The 20,659-nt window shown below is 41.8% G+C and overlaps 1 long non-coding RNA gene across 1 annotated transcript in view; it reads left to right on the forward strand.

The window, feature by feature from the left end:
• Positions 1-522: 522 nt before the first annotated feature.
• LOC116444693 overlaps positions 523-20,659 on the forward strand; it is a 29,003-nt gene continuing 8,866 nt past the window's right edge. The window contains exon 1 of the long non-coding RNA XR_004240446.1: positions 523-7,050. This is a non-coding gene — a long non-coding RNA (uncharacterized LOC116444693). The remainder of the gene's footprint in view (positions 7,051-20,659) is intronic.

The following is a 20,659-nucleotide window of genomic DNA, read 5'->3' on the forward strand; positions in this document are numbered from 1 at the left end:
AATCTACCTTGAATAGTACTCTTTTACTGTTGAAGGCCAGGGGATGACAGTCTTCTGTACTCTACCCTATGAGACTCCAACTATAAATTACAAGAACAGAGTAAAAACTGAGTTTTCCTCTTTTGAAATGGCACAGTATCCATTAATGGCAAGTGGCACAATTCAAAGAAACTTCAAGATGAAACAGAAGGACTGGAACACTCCAGACAATGGCAGGAACCCTATCATACAGGTACTGGAGGGGGGGACACAGGGACATCCAGATAGGGTTACCCAGAGACAACAGCACTAAACACTGGCACATGGCCAGAGAGATAACAAGCCTACTTATCCCACTACAGAGCAAGTTATGTTTTTCTCTCCAGCGCTCAGCGATCTGGCTGGATTTACCACCTTGGGCTTAATGCCGGTGATGCCAGACATGAGTGTACCCACTCTGCAGTCCCAGTATTGGGAAAGCAACAGGGACCCAAGGGGGCTCTGTAGGTAGCCAGCTGGAGTCCAGCATGGCTCCTTAAGATAAAGGCTTTATTATTAGCAGGGTGAAAAAGAAGAGGGTGGGAAAGACTGGGATAGTGGGGAAAGAGGAAGGAGGGGGCAACAAGATCACCTCATTTAATGCTGGTAAACTCAGTTTAGGTGTGCTGCTTAATTTTGTCATCAGGCTCTGCAACACAACTACAGAGAACCCTCTGCCACAGTGGAGCTGGCCTTGCAAACAGTGGATCTGTGCCTGTGTGACATTCCTCCTAAACCTGTAAGCGCTGCTGATCCTCAGCTGGCTCTGCTGTCCAGTAGAATAAAAAACACCAGCAGGTACAGAATGTTAACAGGCCTGGCAATTTATGCTGCACAGATGGTGGGATAACCATCTAGCAGACAAGCCTCAGGGTCAACTACCAATAGGATACTTTTAAAAGCCTCAAAACAACCCAAGTCTCAAGGGCTTTCATACTAACCTGGGAAGCTACATTATGTTTTCTGTGTGTTTATGATTGGCACTATTTTCCACTCATCAGACTTCCTATGTCTGTCATACACAGACACATTGCTTTAACCTGTGTGTTGGAACTCACACCTGGCCTTGATCATTAGTTAGATCAATGGGAGACCTCCCTCTAGGCTTTACAAGAGATCTGGTCCTCTCTTTCCCTTGTGAACAAACAGTGAGTGTAGTGTCCCCATCCCTCCAGTGCCAGGCCTTGGGGCTTAGCCTTGAGAAGTTCCCCTGAGGCTCCGGATGTGTGCTCAACCCATCCCACGGGCATAATCTGAGAAAACCCTTGTGCAAGCTTGGTCTCAGCCTTAACTGTGCTATGTGGCAAAGCATTTTCCTGCCTCAAAACAATTTCACTCAAGTGGTCTGAACAACACAGGTATCTGGAGAAATTACAATGCCCTTCTCAAAGTACAATTGTCCTGTCCATCTTCTCATATAAATCCTTAAACTGCACACAAAGCAGGAGAGTGGCCAAGCCAGGACAGAACCCCATAGCAGAGACGCCACTAAGATCTTTTGTGGAACTCATAAATCCTTTTGCACTACTAAAACACTCATAACTTCTTACAACAAATGTCAAATGGCAGACTCAGATGGAAGAATACATTGAATATATTGTTTTTATTGTACCATGCTTAGCAAATTCCATTGGAAGAGTGTACACTATGAATTAGTTATATATTGCTACCATAGCTCTGCTCTACCTACCACACTAATATTCTCCTTTTAATTCTGAAACATTTTCCATTGAAGCAAATAGAAATTTTTTCATTGCTTTGACTCTGTAAAGTGCCTTCTGAATAAAAACCATATAACTGTTACAGCTATTTAATAAGTAACAATCATATACAATTTTATAACTGTATGTTTATAGCTATACAGTAATAATTGGATACTTAGGTAATGTAGTTAACTACAAAGATAAATAGCAGTTACAGCTCACTTTAGCATGAAAAGGAGTATTAAAATTTTACTGCATTGATTTAACTTTTGCTAGTGGATTGCTGAAATGATTTACATGCACTGCCTGTCCCTTCTCTTAGCTGTGCTCAGAAATTAAGTGCAGGCTGAATAACACAGGGATTAACACATGGGATTGAACCAATCTGAGTGTTGTCCCCTGTCTTGAACAGGAGGCAAGGAGTCAAAGTTGTTTTGCTAATCCAAAACTGTTTCAGTGCTGAGGTCCATTTCTTCATGCTGTGCAAGCACTGAAGACATCTCCAGAGCACATGCAATTCAGCCTCTCCAGTGGAGGAGAATCCAGAATCCATGTGTGACAGATATTGGTCTAATCAATTCTTACAAACCCCCCGTGAAGGCGATTAGCAACACAGCCTGCCTAGTGCTTAACCACTAGATAATATTTTTTTTCATATATAATTTAAATCTTCTTCTCTGCAAATTAGACTCTTGTTTTATACACATCCCAGTGGACATGTTAAACATTTAGTTACTCACTGATCTCTTTAAAACAACCTTTAAGCAGTACCAATGTTTTTCCTCTTCACAACATCTTATGTTGATTTACACTAGCTGAGCAGCTGGCCTACAGTTTTAAAAGACCTGTTCTGCCAGCATCAGACACTTTAGGGCACTGATGACAGCAAATCAAGATTTATGGTTTTTTGTTCTAGTGTTTTGTGATTTTAATGTGCTTATTTTGATAGTGACAGTAAGTAATTGTGAGCTTACAGCTCCGATGGTGGCCTGTACAAACCAACTAAGGATGGATTGTCTCCTCCAAGAATAGACAGCAAGATGGGTTTTGCACTCTCAGAAAATATACCAGGTCATTTTTGTATTATGTTCTCAGTTTTGCTCCCTCTAACAGAGCTAAATTCACCTTAAAAACAAGGGAGGGGGAAAGAGAATTAGAACTTTGTTTTCTCCTAAATAACTTTCAGCAGAAGGTGGTTGAAGTTTTTAGCATCATACAACAGGATTTTTAAGCCAGGATGTCAAGTGAGATATTTTGCTTTCAAGAATGGTCTACCCTCTTTCTTAGAGAGGCTTGATGCATTTATTTTATGTCATTGGTTAATCTGTACGAAATTCCTGCAACCATTCTTGGTTTGGCATGGAAATGGACTGCTCTAATCTATGAGACAATGAAAAAAACGCCAAACCCACTAATATCAGTTTGGAAATCAACACTCCTAGGAACTCTGTTCACAGAGAAAACAAAACATCAGCTAGTTATATTGTCTTCTCAATGGCTTAGAGATTTATCTTGAACTCATTACCTGAAATTACTCAAGACTGAATGGCCTAGATAATTGAGTGAAAGTTGTGTGACCCAAATTAGCATCCACCCCACCTCCTGACTTTTGGCATAATTTAGCCCATATGAGATGCAATGATAACATTTCTGGACCTCACAGGGAAGAGGAAGATGAGAAAAACTATAGGGAGAGTGGAAAAGCAAAAATACCCCTGAAAATAGCAGAAAATAGCATCAGAATAAGATCCTTTTGATACACAAAGAATTTCAAAGGACAAACCAAAATGTGCTGTTCCCTTCTGGCCTGGCATGGCTTGTCCTGAAAAGAACAAGCCTCACTGCCTTTCTAGGCACTGCTACATGGAACTGATTTTGAGGCAAGCACAAGGAGTAATTTGTAAGAGAACAGTTTTATAAATTTTAACAGGGAGCTTGCCACTGTTTGCTGTGTGGGTGGTGGTAACATGAAGCTGACTGACAAAGAACCTGACAAGGGAAGAGTGAAAAGTGAAGTCTAAGAAGCTGGTCCCTGAATTGGTGCTAACCTAGGAGGGTTAAATGGAGCAGATTTTTCTTGGACTGCCTGGGCAGATCATTTGCCTAGGAATCAAAGAATGAGCAGAATAATCTAATAAAATAGGTTTATTTTCTAAGTACTGTAATGAAAAAGGCATGAATGTTTTGCTTAGGGATAAACCGAAATAATGTGTGGAAGACAAATGTGAAAGTAGACAACCAGTACTTGCTTTTTCTTTGAATCAGATGTGCCAGCCTAAGACTGGAAATTGTCTCTAAAATCAGTGCTCTAAATTGTCTCTAAAACTTTCAGTGCTTCTTGTGGATACACTGCTCCTCAGACTATGGTCAGGTTTACAGCCAGCACTCAGGGTGTCAGTGTAACACAGAAGCTCGAAGACAACAGCTGAAGACATAGATCAAGTGCTAAGAAAGCTTTGAGAGAATTTATGGCCTGAGAGTAATGGACGAACCAAACAGTGAAACAAAGGATAAGGCTTGTACTGGAGGAGACTTAAACAAGGGAAAGGGAAGTGTGTTTGATGAGTATCAGGTTGATAACGAGGGATTTTGCTGAAACTGTTGAGCTGGAATTGAAGGCCACACCAGGATGAAGGAGGGGCAGAGGGAAGGTTAATTGTGAGATGAGGTCTCTGCATGAAAATAAAAGTCACCGAGAGGAAGAGGGGGAGGAGAGCCAGAAGGTAAGGCAGGGGATTGCTAAGACTGGGTAGTATCAGGTGTGTTGTACATCACAGCAACACACACTAGGAAGAAAAGTCAGAGGGAAGATATGAAACAAAATGACAAAAGGGAGTAGAGGGGTGCAGCTATAGGGGGAGGAACCATCAGTTTTCAGCTTTTTTCTTCTACACAGCTTTCCTCCTGTGTAGAAGAATTTATCACTGAAATTTATCCTTAGTGTTTCATCACTGTGGCTCAATTTGTGATATTTTTTCACGAACAACAACTTTGGTAAATGCTCACTAACACTGTTCTATCCTGTGATTACTGAAGTCCTTCACAACATGAAGTAGAGTGGTAAAAGCCAGCTAACTGCTGTGCAAGCAGGGTGGAGTCACGAAGCAATGTTGTTACTGAATGGCAACTCAAAATGTGGAGCTCTTGAAAATTACTCATGTTTTAGTAGTGTAACTATGCTACTTTTCCTGATACTAAATGCCCTCTGACATGCCAAATTTATTGGGGATGATAAACAAAAGTTCGTGGCCAATTTTTGAACTGGTACAGAAAAGAATTTAAAAATGCAAATTTATAAATTTTGTCATTATAACTGTGTAAATTACATTCCTGATCCCAGCAGATGCCTCCCCTCCTGGTTCCAGGCTCCCAGTTTCCCAGTCTCCTGCCAGGGAGCCCCATGACTCTCCCGGGCTCCACTTCCCTGTGGTCGGATGTAATTATCTCAGAGTCCTGACTAAACTTCAGTTCTTCTGCCTCCACCAGCATAGTGGTGTCCATCAGCAAACAGCCTTGCTAAAGCAGAGTCTAATCTCAGAAAAAGGCAAGGCAGTGAAAAAGGCCCCACTACAAAAGAGTTCTCTATATGTCTGTCTGCCTCCCGCTAAAGCTGACTGTAATGGCTGCTTCTCTGGACTCCAGAACCTCTCCCCACATTGTCCCGTGCCCAGAGGCAGCTCCTGACCACTGACTGCACCCTCTTGGGAACAACTTCTTAACTGTTTGCTGATCTCTGGATTTGCAACTATCAAAACCAGCAAAGAAAAGCCTGGAGCTTTTCACTGAGCAGAATATAGGATGCTCAAATAGAGCAGCTTTTCAGTGCCTGCTGAGATGGTGTCATCTGCAAAGTCACTGTACAGACTGACAAGTTTTGGTCTTCCAATACTCTCATTTAATTAGACCAATGCTGGCTAGTCAGGAAGCATTCTTCCCTCTAGAAGTCAAACAGATTAGCTTCATTTTCAAGGGTACATTTAAATTGCAGAAAACAAGATGCAGAGATCCCCAGGCTAGCCCTGAGCTGATTTGGCAAGTCCACCTAGCACAGCAAAGTACTGTGCAGATACGCCAAGTGGGACTGCAGGACAGAATAATCATGTTCAGCTGGCACAGCACTCAGGGCTACATCGTGTCTGGTTCGTGCTGGCCTGCATGGAGCCTTTGCACTGTGTTTCCCAGCTCTTCAAGCTGTGGGAGTAAATTGTGCTGCACCAGCATAGACACCTTTGTGGACACCCTAAATTGCTGATCAGAATCTTAGATTATTACATGGTAACTCCACTCCGTCCCAACCTCTCTCTTATAATCACTAAGAAGTCATCAGGCAGTATGATCTATTTGACCTCCATTTGGTTACACTTCTCATGTGAGACACTGGCAATCCCTTAACCTCCACTTTTGTGCATTAATTTTTCTAAGCCTAAAGAGCCAGTCTTATAATGCTAGCTCACCAACGTCTGCATTTAACCTGACCCCTTCCCTCCTTCTTTCCAACATATCCCAAAACCTTTTTAAGAAACAGTTACCAAAACAGAAGTATTTTATTCAGATAAAATTAAAAGCTGGTACTAGACATAAATGAGTAACAGCTTTGGCATCAACCTAGATTAGTAACCTTAATTCAAGAAACCATTCCTTTTAGCAGGTCCTAGCAGAGCAAGGAACAGGAAAGATGAGAAAATTTGCCATCTTGCAAAGTTTTTGTAGTACTGACTTTGTTCTTGAAAAGCAGCCAGCACACCCTCCTATGCACTTGTAAATGTTCTGCAGCTACTCTCTTAATAACTCAAGGATGATGGATGAGTATAACGTTGGGCAGCTTTGTTTGATAGCCTAGGGGAGAGAGAGGGAGGGAGAGAAACAAGTATCAGCAAATAGATTGTGCAACAGACAAATAAAAAGAATTACACAATACACTATATTTTAAATAAGCCTTCTGGAATGTTGTCATTTTCAGCAATTGATGTTGCTTAGAATAATTCATCAGCTAATGCTACCAAAAATTTCATTTCAAGAGAAACAAATGGGTCCAAAGCATTGCCCCCAATAGTGCTTAAAAGATTGTGTCACCAATGCAGAGCACTATTTACAACATGTTACATTTTCTAAAAAGAGATAGTCCTTCATTTCAGCCTCCTATTCCCTTTGGAGCTTTAGCAGCAATTCAGGAAAATGGGCTTAAACACGAGGTGGAGGGGAGTCTTGAGGTCTTCCCACAGCTCAGAGGCAGTCTGGAGTAACTTTTGTTGATTGTTTAATTCTGTGATTTTTCAAACCCTTAGGAGATGCAGAGCAAAAAGTTTCGTGCCCCAAATTTTCCTAACAGGTAAGTGAGAAACACAGCCACTACTGTCAGTAGGCTCAAACTCGATAGAAATGGGGACTGTCCCTCTGCTTGGTAAATGCTGATATTGTTAAGATTGTGAAAGTTCATTTAAATCTGTTATGAATCCTTCTAGTAAATATTAATAAATTACTTTCTGCTTGAAGACAAGGACTTAAAAGTTCTTTCTTTTCCTTCAACTCTTGCAACTTCTGATTTGTCTTTATTTCCACTCCCTCTCCTTGAATTGAAACATATTCCTCATTTCATGATCACCAGAGCACAACATGCAAATAATGAAACCAACTCTAGTATTAATTGAGGTTATGGAAGCATGCCTTTTGGAATTAGGAATGTGTGGAAGAAGTACAGGAATTGTAATTTTCTCAGATCTACTACATATATGCAAACCAGCAGAAGTTTGCACAAAGAATATGGTCATGTATTGTAGAGCACAGACCACTGGTTTTGTCAAACAAACCTGCAGTGGGAAGGTGAGCGCCTACAAGTGCTTTTGATGTTTGGGCAGGGCTCAGTGTTTCACATAATTAATACACTTTTTCTAAAACCAGCAAACATTGTATTCATGTCTTGAAGAAGCAACACAATAGCATATGCAAAGGGTCCTAGAACACACACTTAATAAAATCAACATCAAAATGCCTCTTGACCTCAACTGTGACATCAGCAGCCTCTGTGTAAGAGAACAGATGTTGGAAGTTGATTTGCAGTGGAAGAGAAGTTTCCGATAAATGGAGGAAAACATTTTTGAAGGACTTGTAGCCACTGTGCATCTAATGGTAGAAGCACACTATTGGCTAAATCAGTCTTTAATCTGGTAGCAGCTCAGAACTCCCAACTGACATTATTCACACAGAGCAGCTTCTGCAGGGAATGTTTGCCAGACTCTCTCCCTACAAGAAAACTCCACCTGATATAGGTGGCTATGAATGAATCTGACCTGTCCCCTACTCTCTGCCTTGGTCATCCACGGCATTTCAAGCATAGTTGAGGCTCTTTACCTTTGAGACCCTTCATGGCCACTACAAAAGATCACAGCGAGTTGCAGAGTGAAGACTACAGTCAGCTTCCGCGCTCTCAGACACAGTCCTCTGAGGTACAGAAATCACTGTCGTAAGAAAAAGCTATTTGGGGCAGAAGCAGAACTTTTTTTAGAGCTCTGAATCTGAAGAATGAACTTCCAGTAAGGTGAAGACCACCACAAACCACAGAACATCCTGTTCCAACAGTATTTGACCTTGTCTTTCTAGCAATAATGAAAAGAATCACTTTTGTGACTTTTTGACCTTGTCTTTCTAACAATAATAAAGAGAAAAATGGTGGTATCCCACCAGGAGAGACTGCTGCAGAAGACGCACCACCACTGCAAAGTGCACTGCTGAGGCTCAGTGGAAGATCAGGCTGTATGTGTGAACAGCAAATACCCTGAAGAGGCCAATAAGAATATGCAAAAATCCTTTAGATATACAAATTTTGAAAGAGAAAAGTACAATGCTTTTGTACTTTTACTACAAGCCTCCTAGAGACTTCCAGCTAGTGTGCTATTTCTGCTGTTCACCATCTTCAGCCACCCATGAGAGAAATCAATGTTGGTTGAGGAAGGGCTGAAAAAGTTATCACCATACTTGTCCTACTTGAAGGACAGTTTTTATAACGCTGACAAATAAAACAATTTATATTATAGTGCATTGGTCACACCTAAATGACAACTATTTTTACTCTTATTTTTTCCATCTGTGCAGCTCAGGAGTAGAGGGCAAGACTCACATATACTTTTTGGGCTATGGAAGCTGAAAGGATTAGACAAGATGTTGTCAGACAAGTAAGCGCCTTAATACATATCCATATGCGTTCTGCTAAATACCCAATTAAAGGCTCTGTGAATTTGAGTCTAGAAGGCAGGGATTCCTCAGTCCAATAGCATGTTTAATTAATTCCTTATTACCATAATATTGAATATTATAGCATCAAGTAATCCAGTAATTACCATTTTCCTTTTCAAATCTGAAGTTCATTGATGCAGTTGACAGCAAAACACAACCCTCAGATTTCTCAAAAGCAAAATAACTTGCATTTATGTATTTATTTGTAAATGCATTTCTGAAAAACATCATGTGAACTGTATTTAGTAAGATCCTTACAGAGCTTTTACTACCTCAGCATTAAATACAGAGAATCCTACTTGGGCAGTAATAATGTCATCTCCTTCTTTCTAAGGAAGCCTGTTTGACTTTACAAAACATGTATTGTCAAATGCATGGCAGGCCCAGATGACTTGGGAGATAACACAGGACAAGCAGTCACAAGGTCTGAAACTCAGAGAACTACCAGGAATTCCCATACAACTTTTATTTTTATGCCATATTTCTTGTGAATTTGTTCTTTCAATACATTAATATTTATGGAAATGCCAAAATCATGAGAATAACCTTACATTTGCAAACGCTCTTTTTTTTTGGCTCGTACATCATTATCTCTCCACTCAATTTTCTTTGACAACTGTAGCTAGTCTAAGATAGTTGTTGCATATATGACTACGTAGTGACTTTTGTTATTCTTCTTGGGGACTTCTAACATAATCGAAAATAAATAATAATAATTAATATCTACTTGTCAGATATGGCTTCTTCAGTGAAGAACTAAAATCAAAATTATAACTTCCGAGGGAGTTTGCCAGAAGTGAAATAAAATCTAGAAATACGCTCATCTGTAACCAGGACAACTTATCTCATAGCACTTGTTGTAAAAGCAGAAATCACGTCATGTTCCCTGGGTAATTCTGTGATGGCCACTTGTTACATGAAAACATTGCAAAAAGCCTTGCAAACAATTAGGATTAATTCATAGCTCCCAGTAATATTGACTATACTTCATGGGGCAGGTCTGGCAAACCCCTTCATGTCGGTCCTGAAGGGACACCTTGCTGCATCCTGAGAGTGCATTAGGGCAAGCCCTGGGGATCACCATCTCCCTCAGCGCCTGGTTTACTGAAGGAAACCACAAAACAGTCAGAAAGGGAGAAGCAGCAGGTCACTGTGGAGCACAGCCAGTCTGTCGTGAGCTACACACGGCTACACAGTAGTTAATCCCACAGGAGCAGCATGAACCAAATCAGCAGTTCTCAGGACAATGCTATGATTTGGGTTTAGCAAGGAAAGTGCTCATGACAGAGACATAACAGAATCATCCATCATAGTCCAAATAAAGAACTACATGGGGTTTTTTCTTTAGGGTTTGGGGGTTTTTCCAATATATCAGTATGCATACAGAAAGGATGGATTGTTTGGTTTAATTTCTCTAAAGGGATGGAGATTCCAGAAGTTTTTATTCCTTCAGCTGATGCTGATAGACAATCCTGGATGCTCAGTACCTTTCAAAATAAGGTCACAGACATGAGATAGATTAGGGCCTAATTTTCAGTTATCTTTTAAAAAAAGGATCTGGGTTACAATCTTGAGAAGTAGAATACTTGTAAGCAGTTTGTATTGTCTTTCTGCTCCACATAATAGAGTGGCATGTGGTATTTTCTGTAGGTGCACACATTCACTTTACAGCCAATCTGAAATCAGCATGTTCAGATCACTCAGCCATGTTGCTGCCCTCTTTGAATGAGTTTAGGCAATTATGCCCAGGTCCATGGATGTATTTAGGTGCCTGATGACCAATGGAATCAGTAGGAGCTGGATGTTTAATTATCTTCACATAGCCAGGACAGAATGGTGGAAATCAGCCTATTTCTACAACTTTCTAAAACTATCAAGGGCATGCCAAAACCAGTGACTGCTGTGAACAGCAAGGCTGGGACCCTGCTCAGTAGTTCTGCAAGGCACACTGTGAATACAGCTAGGACAAAAGGGCACCCCTCACCTGTTAGGAGCCCCTCCTAGAAGCCAACACAGCCATAGCTCTCAGTCTCCATAGGACATTCACAAAAGCAAACCTGCACCAGCATGTACCCAGAGGAGCCCCACCACACCCTAACACACAAGGGCAGCTGCACACACCACCCAGCTGTATCACAGAACCCGTTCTCCATTACCATATGGGATCAGGCCTTGCTTCTGCTTGAAGCTGCCCATGTGCTTGTATGGGCCTGTACTTCACCAATGTTCAGATGCAAACCTGTGCATGAATTATTCAAGAGTATCTGTAAGATTAGTTTTGAAAACTGTAAAATACTGATCTGATGACAGGCTGGTCATATCTCCCATGGTTTCATTACCTCAAATGAACGTGAGGAATCAGGAAATGTATTGGTTTAGTTTCTCACTGAAACACTGAAAAAGAAATGTATTCTTCCTGATGCTTCACCTGTGAGCAATCAGGTCTGCAGGCAGCACTTCCACGATCTCCCTGAGTCACGGAAGGGCAGACACCAGCCAAGGGGGGCAACATTTGGGCACTGCCCCTGGTATGGTCAACAGAGCTGCCCTCTGGCATTGGTACTTGGATCAGCCTGAGTGCACTTCTCATTTGAGTCCCAGTTCTGCCACTGCTGAGTTAACAAGAGTTTGTGATGGAGCATGTTCAGGCTTCCAACAACGTTAGGAATAATGCTAATGATATTATATGTTTTGTCTGCATTATGGTCTGGTGCTTAGAAAATAAACATCTTGGCTTTGTCTCAATGTTTATCTTCAATAAATACCTCAGCTTTGTCTCAACAATTATCTCTCCACAGCAGACCATTATCCAGTAGCAACATGTAATTAATTTAACAGTACTGTTTAAAATATATCCTCTTTGTGCTGCAGAGAAAGGAGTTGTATGTGGGAAATGTCAGGGACCTCATGTATCCTTGGAATTAAAACAGAAATTAAGTCATTCGAGCTATTTTTTATCCTCTCAGCTTTTGTTTTCCCGTTTCTTGTTTTGCACAATACCAGCTCTCTCTGGCTGGTGATGAGATTGCAATTGGAGAAATCTGGAAGGCTTCCAGGCAAAGCATATTTTAGGGCAGTCCTATGCCAGGGGTTATTGCAGGTGATAGTAACTGATAAAGGTCCAACATATCACCTGAATCTGCTTCAAACTGATGAGAGGGCTTTAGGAAACAGGTGGGCGTTGGGCTTCTTTGTATCTTCTAAGGAAAAGGTGTGAGAAGCTCCTGGTGATAATTGTCAAATATTAACAAAATGTTGATGTTTAAATCTGATTGCATGCAAGTCAGTAAGACACCTAGAAGTTAGCAGGGTATTTAAAGGAAAAAAAATTCTCAGTAATTTTGGGAGTGTAGGAGCACTGTGGGAGGAAACTCTGCCATGACTACAGTGCTCTGTGCAAGCAGCCCCGGCAGCAGCATCCGGGAGAAAACAGCTCTCTATTATGCATCAGTCTTTTTGTTGTCTGCATTCTGTACTGAGCCAAATATGCTGTTAGCACTTAGCAAATAGGGTGGAGGATCTATTCTCCTGTGCATCTACAAGTCCAGAGAAACTGTTAAGGTTGCAGAAGTAAATGAGATCACAACTTCATGACCACTTAAACTTTAGCAAAGATCTGAAATAGTAGGACCGAGTGGTAAAAGGTTGCAGTGATGAAAAGTGGCTGGAGAGGAATGGATGGTGAAAAAACTGAACAAGTAGAGCCCTAGTGTGGATGGAAACAGTACTTGAGGTCTGCAGTCAAAATCACTATGGCTAGACCCAATAAAGGATAGAGCTATCTGGGGGGGGAAAAAAAGAAGGAGGAATACTCAAACTGTTTGAGGCACTTGCAACCAAGCCTGGTATTTCCCAAACTCATTTGGTACCTCACTATCAAACCTCAGCATTCCTGGACTTCTGTGCATCCCACACTCACCGCCATCTCACACATGCTGACCTCTCAGTACCTATTTCATGCTCACAGTAGAGTGGCAACTCCAGACTAGGAATCCTAGCACAAAGGTCTCATGAAGGGCTCAGTCTAGTCAATGCACTCTGAATATACCTCAGCATTGAATTTCATGCAGAACACACATACAGGGTCCTGTGCCTTGTAGGGGAGTCCAATATCTTCTACACTAACCAGCAGTTCACTTTTATCAGCTTTGGGATTTAATGCTGCTGGCACAACCCACACAAGCAGACAGCATCCCCTGAAGCAAAAAGCTGTCTCCACCCTTATCCATAATCAGGCACCAGTGCTGCAGCCAGAGCTGGGGAGATGGGGATGGAGGTTGCTCTCTAGTCTGCATTACAGCAGCACGAGGAGGTTTCATGTGGTAATTTAGAAAGCCTCCCTACAGGAACAGTTCTAGTGATACTCTCCATCTCTTCCAGGAACAATCAGATGACAATGCCACCTGGGCTGACATTAACCTACAAGCCAGTGGTGTAGCTAGTCAGGCCCAGCAAATTTGACACCTGCTCATTCATCACGAGAGATAAGCTAGAGGTTTCTACAGAGCTCTGTTATCTCTGCTAGGTAGACAAAATTAAAGTAAGTTTAAGACTGTGCTTCAGGAGCACTGGTGGGACAGGGGGGTCTTTGTTTTTATTCCTCTTAAGTATTTTATCTGATGTGAAGTGCTTGGATAGTTCAGTGAGCAAGGACACAACCACATGAAATGATGAAGCAGTCAATAAAGAAGAAATCAGGTCCCTGAGTAGGAGCAATGTGACATGATTGGAAAATTGCACACAGGCAACAAATTTTTGATATGAACTTCAGTATAGCCAAAAGTAAAGTCGTTCATTAGAGGACAAATCTTTTAGGTCATACTCACAGGTTAATGGAGCTCTTAGAAGCAGTGAATCTGCAGGGAGGCCAGGGCAGATAACCCAAAAGGAGGAAATGTTCGCTTCAACAAAAGTAATCTTTGTGTGTATGAACCTGGGAATTCTGGATGCTATGGACAAAGTCTGTGACTGGTCTCAGTTTAAAAGTGTCCTGGCCTCACATGTACAAGTCAAGAGGTTTCAGATGAGAGTTCACTGAATGACTGAGGACTAGAAAATGTGTCTTACAGCAAGAGTTTCCAAAAGTTGAAGCTCTTCAGTAGAGCAAAGGGAAAGGCTCATATAGGTGTAATTTAGGAGTATCTGTATTTGAAGCAAAACTTTGGAGTCGGTTCTCACACACATCTGTCTAGACAATCTGCCTTAGAAATAAGGCATGTGGTTTCAGCAGAGAAGAGAAATTAACTGCTGGAACAATTTACATGGAGCAGAGGGTAGATTCTTTGTCACTGCGCATAATTTAATTAAACTTGGTTGGTTTATGCAGAGAAAATCAATAGCTCAAAAAGGAACAAATGCAGAGAAACCCTTTGATCCATGTTATGCAGAAGGACAAGTGAGATGATTAATTCTGGGTATCAGTCAATGAAAAGTGGGTCATGTCACGCTCTGCTGCCCCTTCACTCTCCATCCCTCAGCACCAGGTCTGTGAGCAGTGGCAGCCAAGTGAAGCATCTCCAGCACTGCCTTCCTCCACCCTGAGATGGGGAATCCAGGACCAGCAGGAGTGGGAGAGAGAGATAGGCAAGAAAATTTCAGTGCAGGAACAGAGCTTGGAAATTCAGGAATTAATACCATGTTTTCCTTGGGTTGCATAACTAATTGTTGAGCAAGAGAAGAGTGCAGATGTGGGCTGGTAGGATCTAGAATAAATTAATTAGAAATTAAGAGTCTGACGGCCAGATGGAAACTTCCTACTCTCAGGAGGCCAGAGAGAGTTCCTACAGACGAGGGTATCACTCTCTGTCCATCTAAATGAACTGGCAACACACACTGTCTGCCTTTCTCTCTTACACACACAAGAAAAAAAAAAAAGAAACATAGACTTTTTTTAAATACATCATGATATTAAAATCATTCCCATGACTAGGACAGTGCAGAGTTTTTTTCACTTCTGGGGTTTAGAGTCCTGTGTGAGATCCAAATCCTACAAGGCAGGCAGTGATCCCCTCTGACCAACCTTGAGTGTATTGTCTCATGACTTTGTGAATGCATCCATCAAGAATGTTGCAGTGACCTCTCTTGGTAAGCTGTGTGTGTGTGTGTGTGTGTGTGTGTGTGTGTTTCTTCTCAAGCTACTCTTTGCATGATATCTTCCAGGAGATGCAAAAGCAAAATGAGCTCCAAACTAGTGCTAATTGCCTAAAAGGTAGTCAGAATATCACCTACTCCTTGCAAATAAAAAAAAATCCTCTGCCCATTTTCACAGTGTTAACACAGCACTAGCATAACAGTTCAGTCAATAAAATTTGTCAAAAAGCCAGTCCAGATTAAACAAAATATTTGATCCCTGAGACTCAAATCTCCTGTTTCTTTAAAGAATAGCACTTCATTAGAGTCATCTTCAGTGCATTAGTCTCCTTTGACAATGACATTACAAATCCCAGCACAAAATTAGGATACAACCCTACACAAGCTGTGAAAGCTCATGCCTGCATTTGCTCACTTCCCTGACCTCCCTGTTGTTCATCCTGGGCACAAGATGTATTTCAGCCATTTGAATTTGCACTCCAGGCTTTATCAAACTGTTCTTCTCACCATCCCCACCCTGACCTGGAGGAAGTACTGTCTTTAGGACATTCTGCAAATCACTAGTAGTGTTGCAACATGCCGCTCCACCTTTCTGTTGCTGGAGAGGTAGATAAAGAACCTAGCCCATGCTCCCATCTGGATAAAGAGAAGCTTTAGAAAGGACAAGGAAACACTGGCACATGTTGCCTGCAGCACTGGTGGAGTCTTTAAGAACTGGTTTGACTGGCGTCAGTCAGGATGCATGATACAGGCTCAGTTTATTCTGCCTTCCAACACTGTTTTTCTGAATCTAGGCTGCAATTCTGCTCCTGACAAACTGTTAAGAGTATCTGCCTGTTCGCTGCAATCTGGGAAACTGAGGAGACACACTTTGGCAACAGGCATTGAGGAAGGGGATCGCAAGTCATGTTAATCACCGTAGGAGAATATCTGACCCTTATCTACTACTGTCCAGATACTACAGTCATTGGTATTAACTGACATTTGAATCTTCAAACCCCAAAATGAGCAACAGCTTCCAGACTTTTATGACTTGCATTATTTTTAGCTGCTTACACAGTCTTCACGATTGATCTGCCTGGAGTGGCTGTGCTGCAAGCCCCGAAGGAGGGGAGAGGAAGGGGTTCATGGAGACACATATTTCCATGGGTCATAAGCTTGCATCTGTTTTGAACCGTAAAATGGAAGCTCGTTGTGAAATCCTGTCGGAGCATACCTTTTAAATGCCAAACAAGCACAGCATCAGCAGCACATAAAGAAATATTTGAAAGGCCCTGGCGGGAAGCCAAGAGAACGTGGCTAATGTTTCACCTAACCTCACCCCCTCGCTGGCTGGCTGTGCCCCGGCAGCCTTGCCTGTGTGACGTGAGCCTCCGAGCTCCGGCAGGCAGCTGCTCCTTGACTGCCTGCACTGTCTGCCCTGCTGGCAGCAGGACAAGGGAAACAAAGAGGCTGAAGCATAGAGCAGCAGAGCTCAGGAGCGGCGCGGCCGGGAAGACAGCGGAGGCTGCCTCACGGCAGGGCTGGAGCGCGGCCCCTCCCGGGGGCACCACCCGCGGAGCCACCCGCGCTCCGGCCGGGCCGCACCGCGCCCTCCAGGAGGGGCCCAGCGCCGGGCAAAATGCGGCTCTTTCACATCAGGCTGGCCTCACTGCGGGAGCCGTGTGGGAAAAACTTGTCAGGCTGTGCCTTTCCTTCGGAAAAACCCACTTTCACTCCCCAGCCTCCAGTCCCCCGTCCTTTACATGCACCTAGTAATTTGCCTCCTCTTTCACACTCCTAAATATCTTCTCTTTAGCACAGAACCGTTTATTTTTCAAAAATCTGTATTAAAAGTAATTATCCAGAGGCCTGTCCCAGCAGTCCAGCTCTGGAATTCTTGTTTTCTCTGAGTTATTCCTGTGTCCCTACTTTGTAAAATTAGTACCCACCCCAGATACAAAAGCCTGCAGAACGCCTGCTATAGTTCTGTTGCTATCGCTGGCTGGCAGCTCAGGTTGAAAATGGAGCTGACAAGCATGATATGCCAAGAGAAACATTCTGTATGCAGGAATTTGGACTTATTGGATGTGAACAATGTTAATTGTTGATTGATTGTACTCACCTCAGTTCAAGTGAGATTTTTAGAATTGTCCTTTTACCTGCTCTTAAGTGTAAACCGTGGTTAATGGGGTAGTAGAGACACAAAGCTTTTCAGAGGATTTAGAGAAAACCCTCTTTGTGTAGCATCAACCCAAGTGACGAAAGTATTTCAGATCCTGAATAAAAAGAAGCAAGACATTTTTTTACTAGGCGCTGACCAAAAGCTTGGAGTTTAAGCCATAAATCACCAGCAATACGGTCTCATGACATAAGCAGGAACATAGTGGCAAAGCAGTTGCCAAATGACAGCAAAACAGAAGTACAGATCAGAGACTGGTAGGAGACTACAACCAAATGTGATTCTTCTTGCAAAGAACATATGAACTGACAGGAAAAAAAAGATCTAAAAATTAATACACAGTTTGGCCAAAACCAGATACAAAATTAATATCAACTTAATTTTTGAAGGTTTGGATTTGTTTGCTTATTTGCTTAATAGATTTCTTTTTGATCCGGCTGTTTTTCATTTTGGTTAGTTTCATTTTGAGGCAAAAGTGATGAAACCCCACAAGAAGGGAAGTTCTTGTGGTTTTTCAGGGGCATCCAGAAGCAGGGTAATGGAAAACCAACAATAGATAGGAAGGACTCGAAAGGTGTGAGAAACTCTGCCTACTTCTGCAGACTGATGGTATATCATAACATACAGACTTTTCTTTGGGTTGTAGAGGCTGCATACAGACCTTGTGTAGGCACAGGGAGATGTTGTGATAAATTCCTAGAGAGTGCCGAAGCTGAATTGCCTTTGGAGGCACAGTGATCCATCTCTTTCAAACCACCCTCCTGGTGCTCCTTCCAAGGTCTCCAGTCTTTGTGCTTCATCAGCCATAGGACTCTCCTTGTGTTCAACCAGAAAGGCTGGAGACAAGTGTCTGTGCTCTCTTCCCTGCTTGAGCGCCCACATCATGTCAGAAACTGCCTGGCTTTAACATTTGTCAGAGGTTGTATTAGCATTGGGTAAGTTTGGGCCAATCTCCCAGACACTGCGGAAATACCATTTTTAAAAATTCCTCTTCTCAATAAAAAATTGTGAGTGCTAGAGAAAGCACATTGCTCTAGATGGTGTTTTACTTAAGCTGTTTCTCTTTGTGTTATCACAGGTACTTCCTGTAGCAAAAATATGCATATGTGAGTCTGTCTATCAGTCTGTCTACTGAAAATAAGTTAAATTTGTTTTACAGGCTAATCAACACACTTTTGAACACAGTCTAAACTCTTCTCATCCAACTGCTCTGCACATACAAAAAGAAAACAGAATGAGCTCTGAACCTTGGACTGGCTATGCCCAGTCAGGACCACTCAGTGCACCAGTCATCAGCATCAGAAAAGGAGAAAAAATAGTCAGGAACTCACCCCTGTCCCATCTCCAGGCAGGTACAGAACAAGCAGGACATGAGGAAAAGGCAGTGTGTAGAGACTAGCTTTATACTCTGAGAATAAAATTCCATGTTTTTTCCCATGCAGATTATGGAAGTGTTTTGAGTAATGGATGAAAATTACTTTTCTCCCCTGCCCCCACCCACCCAAGTGTAGCTGAACCCTCAGTTTCATTGAGCATGAATATTCCTTCTGCCTGTGATGCACATAACCTGCCACCACTCAGGTGTGGCACTGCCTTGTGATCTGTAATGCAAAAGCAGAGATGCAGGAAAAGCTCTTCCCTTTGCTTCACAGAAAGAGGACTGATTTGCCTGCAGTTCTCTGAGTTCAGACAGAACTCAGCCTATAAAGCAATGACTAAGAGTTTAACCATATTTATTCTATCATTAATATTCATCAAGTAGCTACTGACCAGATCTTCAGCTTGCTGAAGTGACCTTACCTTTAAATCTTTGAGGAGATGTTAGCCACTTGCTCTGTCTCTGGGTTGAACCCTGTAAGTATGAAATGGATTCGTTTCTGGAGTTGCCGGAGTCTTAAATGCCATCCAACCTTGCTTGTTTCCCCACCCAGTAGCAGAGGACATGGGGGTGTGTGTGCACCACAGGAAGGATGTGCATGGGATGTGTGCTAGCTGGGGTGCATGCAGGAGCCCAAGGGTTGCCACAGGAGGCTCAGCACATCCCTTGGGGACACCTCTCTTGTCCCACCACCCACACAACACTACTAAATACAGTGGGGACATGTTTCTGGGTCACACTGAAACTCCTGGGAACTCTCTTTCCAGCTGTCATATGCAAGAAAGCCTCTTTCTTATACCACTCTTACAAAAATAAAACAATAGGACAGGATAAATCCTACTTTCCTTTATGCTGAAATCTGAGATGACGCTGGTGGTTTCAGGATGGGAGCTTACATTTCTACATCTTTCCACTTCCAGAAGAAAACTATTTTGTCTACTTAAGTAGGGAGCAGAGAATCTGAGATGTGTCTGGTGCTATGCAATTAATCAGTAGCTGATGTGCAATACCATGAGAGGAAAATATGTGGAGGGGTTAAAAAGTAAAAAATCACTTGGGAAGGGGGGGTAGGAGGGTGGATGGGCATAAAATATGATATTTTATTTAATTCCATTAATAGTTCAAAAAATAAGTGCGACTTAATGCAACCTTCAATGACTTCATTTTAAAAGGTCCAAAATATATAATTTTGAAAAGAGTTATTTTAACAATTTTAAAAATATTTCTTAAGGCTGTTCACTGAATTCAGTAAAACATTCTCCGTATTTTCAGTCAAATCAGGACTGTATTTGGGTCTTACTACATAAATCTGAAAAAAAATCACATTAAGCTGTAAAAAGAAATCAAATTTTGGTTTGGGATTAAAAAGCAGAAGTGTTTTATTTTTGTGGATATCATCAAGTTTTATACTCCTTTATTGTTCTTACATCAAAGGACTAAAAGATTTAATTTTATTATGTTTTCATAGACCTTTCATGTCCTACTTTACTTTTTCCTTTACAAATTGAACCCCCAATCATCTCTGAGTTATTTCAGAATATTTTTGGAAGTTGTGACAATGAAATTACTGGGAATTTTTTAATCAATGCAATTGAATATATTTTGCCTTTTAATCAGTCATTCGTTTCCTAGATTACTTGCTCAAGTATTCAGCAAGCATTTTTAAGAGAAACAATTGTTTCTTAAAGTTTTAATACCCTGTTCCGTCTGCTATGGATGTAAAAACTCAAGAACATGATTTCTGAGACCACCCAAAAGTCATGGAGAAAAAGAAAAGGCAGACTAGAATTGTGAACCTTCTTGTTGTTTTTGTATTGTGAGCTTTATTTGTACAGCTCAGAATCCAGCCATCTGAGGAGTTTACTGTGCTCTCATGAAAAAAATATTTGTACTACAGAGCAATATGTTTCCAGCTTCCTAAGCAAAGTTTAAGGCTATATTTCTTCCTCTGTGGATTTAATGGTCTGCCAGAAGTGTAAGGATACAACTTTAAAAAAAAAAAAAAAGTTTATGTATTTAGTTGACCCTGAGATGAGCTCAGTTGGTTTGAGCAGGGTGCTGATAACACCGAGGTTATGG

This window comes from Corvus moneduloides, chromosome 5 (genome assembly GCF_009650955.1).
Source record: "Corvus moneduloides isolate bCorMon1 chromosome 5, bCorMon1.pri, whole genome shotgun sequence".
Lineage (NCBI taxonomy): Eukaryota > Metazoa > Chordata > Aves > Passeriformes > Corvidae > Corvus > Corvus moneduloides.